Source organism: Ipomoea triloba, chromosome 1 (assembly GCF_003576645.1).
Source record: "Ipomoea triloba cultivar NCNSP0323 chromosome 1, ASM357664v1".
Lineage (NCBI taxonomy): Eukaryota > Viridiplantae > Streptophyta > Magnoliopsida > Solanales > Convolvulaceae > Ipomoea > Ipomoea triloba.
In genome coordinates, this window is record NC_044916.1 from 10,332,472 (window position 1) to 10,336,172 (window position 3,701).

Here is a 3,701-nt window from a genome sequence, read left to right on the forward strand (position 1 = left end):
GAAAAAGGCGAATTCAAGGTCAATGGTCACCAGGTTAAAAAGTACTTTGGAGGAATGAAACCGCGAGAGGTGACTACCGTTCGTTTGACTCGGATGGAAAATTGAAGCTTACAAGGACGTCGGGCTAAAGACGTTAAACGTAGCGCTTCTCGGGAGGCAACCCGAGGTTACTTTTACTTTTAATCCCTTATCTTACGTGTTTTTCCTTTAGATTTAGTATGTTTTTGCAGGGCCATAACAGGTGAATTCACAAAGACCGTAGAAGAAAAAGGAAAAAAGTCAGAATTGGNATGTTGTGAACTGAAAATCTAATGATTGATCAATGGATATAGGGACTTCCAAGGGCTGAAATGATGGTGCCTAGGCACACCCTTGAAAGGGGAGAGCCTAGTAGAAGGCCTAATGAGGACATGTCAAGTGAGGAAGGGGAAACCCCGATAATGGAAGTTGCACACCGAGGCCTTATGATTGAGGNACCACAGAAAAAGAGTTGCTAGCAGTGATATTTGGACTCGATAAGTTTAGATCCCATCTTCTTCTGTCAAAGGTGATAGTTTACACAGATCATGCGGCCCTTAGGTATTTGATGTCTAAAGCCGAAGCTAAACCGAGATTGATAAGATGGATCCTGTTACTTCAAGAGTTCGATATCGAAATCAAAGATAAAAGAGGGAAAGAGAATGAAGCGGCGGATCATCTATCCCGAATTGAGAATCCTAATTTAGGAGAAAAGAGTGCTACAATAGCGGAACTTTTTCCGGAAGAAAGGTTGTGTAAAGTAGATGATGTGCCGTGGTATGCAGACATTGCCAACTATATTGTAGGGGGAGTTATTCCGAATTATTTTGATGTGCACCAAAGGAGAAAGTTTATAGCGGAAAGCCGACATTACTTTTGGGATGATCCCTACTTGTTCCGAGTCTGTGCGGACCAAGTCATCAGGAGATGTATAGCGGGGCAAGAGGGATTGGAAATTATGGGACACTGTCATGCAGGGCCGACCGGAGGTCACTACTCGAGCAATAGAACCGCTAGGAAAGTTCTTGAAGCGGGTTTCTATTGGCCCTCGCTGTTTAGAGATGCTCAAATTTGTGTTTCGAATTGTGATCGGTGTCAAAGGGTTGGAAACATTACCGCAAGGAACGAGATGCCTCAAACATACATCTTGGCTTGCGAAGTATTCGACATCTGGGGCATCGATTTCGTGGGACCATTCCCGAGTGCTAAAGGGTTCAAGTACATTTTAGTTGCAATAGACTATTTGTCGAAATGGGTGGAGGCGCAAGCTTTGAGGAACAACGATGCGAGGAGTGTTATCGGATTTCTTAAGAAGTTGTTCACTAGATTTGGAGTACCGAGAGTTTTAATTAGCGACCGTGGAACGCATTTTAGAAATTCGTCCATGGAAAAGATTTTGGCCAAATACGGAGTCCAACACAGGGGGGGAGTACCATACCACCCCCAAACAAGTGGTCAAGTAGAGAATGCCAACCGTGATATTAAGGCAATCTTGGAAAAAACGGTTGGAATTCATCGGAAAGATTGGCCTGATCGGTTAGATGATGCGCTATGGGCGTTTAGAACGGCCTATAAAACTCCAATTGGAACCACCCCTTTTAGATTAGTCTACGGGAAAGCATGCCACTTACCGGTGGAAATAGAGCACAAAGCGTATTGGGCTATAAAGAAACTGAATAGCGACATGGACCTAGCGGGGCGTGAGAGAATGTGGCAACTTAACGAATTAGAAGAATGGAGGTTGATGTCTTATGAGAACTCACGTGCTTATAAAGAACGAACGAAGTTGTATCATGATAAGCACATCAAGAAGGGTAAGGAATTCAAGGAAGGAGACCAAGTACTCTTTTTCAATTCAAGACTCAAACTCTTTCCGGGGAAACTAAAGTCGAGGTGGTCCGGTCCCTTTACGGTCACGAAGGTTTTTCCCTATGGAACTATTCAAATCGCACATCCAGAAAAAGGCGAATTCAAGGTCAATGGTCACCAGGTTAAAAAGTACTTTGGAGGAATGAAACCGCGAGAGGTGACTACCGTTCGTTTGACTCGGATGGAAAATTGAAGCTTACAAGGACGTCGGGCTAAAGACGTTAAACGTAGCGCTTCTCGGGAGGCAACCTGAGGTTACTTTTACTTTTAATCCCTTATCTTACGTGTTTTTCCTTTAGATTTAGTATGTTTTTGCAGGGCCATAACAGGTGAATTCACAAAGACCGTAGAAGAAAAAGGAAAAAAGTCAGAATTGGTGAAAAAGTGAGCTTGGACGCCAGACCGGACGTGCGTCCGGTCCGCGCCCAGTGCCTGGGTTCGAAAGCATCAGACCGCGCCCTGATGGACGCAAGTCGGACGTGCGTCCGGCCCGCGTCCGTCAGAACGCGGTACAGGTCCAGAGCTCGCAACACGGACGCTAGCGGGCACATTCGCCCAGATTTCGCCCGGTATTTGCCGAACGAGGAGGAAAATCGGACGCCGGGCGGACGCACGCGTCCGAGACGCGCCCGATGCTACGGAAATTCCAGAAACAAAGAAGTTAATTGCGGACGCCCTAAGGACGCGTGTCCGGTTCGCGTCCGACGGGTTAGTCCTGGACGATTCAGCGGACGAGACCGAGGTTTTAAAGCAAATTTTCTCCTTTTTTCTTCATATCAGCGGACGAACACCACTCCAAAAACCTCCAAATAAGTCTTTCATGTTCCAAGAGTAAATCAAAGGCAATAATCTCAAGCTTTCATCTTTGTACACCATCTCTACAACAAACTTCAAGATGCCTCCCAAAAATACGGCTTCCAAATCTAGACGAAAGGAATGTGCTAAAAAGAGAAAACACGACGGTGGGTCGAGTTCAAGGGCGGCAGAAGGCGAAAGCGATTTGCTGATACCCGGGGGCCGAAGCCTTAGGCATCTTAGCGGGGCACAAATAGCAAGAGTGGAAGAGCTGCGAGCAAAAGGAGCTTCGGGTGGTTACTACTTTGACTTATCGATGCTCGATGCATATGGGTGTCGGGAGGAGGTAGAGAGGATGATGTCTAGGCGCTCTTGGGAACATCTCTTCAGTTGGAGAGATGACACATATGAACCCGTAGTACACGAGTTCATCGCCACCTATACGGCCATCCCGTCAAACCATATGTGGACTCCCTGCATGAAGTTCACGCTGTTTGGTAGGGAGCACCAAGTCTCGTTGATTCAGTTAGGGGAGTATCTTGGATTCTACACCCCCGAGGACATTCAAACTGAGGAATGGAGAAACCTTCCCACCGATTTTGACTCCGACGCGGCAGCAGAAGCATATTGGCATGAAATTACAAATGGTCGAGGAGGAAGATTCACCGGGACTAAGCCAAATACCTCAAAGGTAGTTCGCTCGCCACTGTTGATGATGAAGCTTCTTCTGAATCTCACGTTTGGGGGAAGAAATAAGAACCTCCACAAGATATATAGATTTGATCTCTTCAATCTGTGGAGCTTGGAGATGAATGAGCCTATACAAATGGCTTATATGGTGCAGCAACTGTTCACCTCGCAGACACAACCTAAGTGCCCGTATGTTTGGATAGGGCCGGTGATCACACGACTATGCCACGGTTTAGGGTTGCAAGCGGAGTTGGCGAGGGAGAAAAACATTGCCTCCATGCAACCATTTACGGATGCGCATCTCAGTAGGAGCTACGCCCCTAGGATTG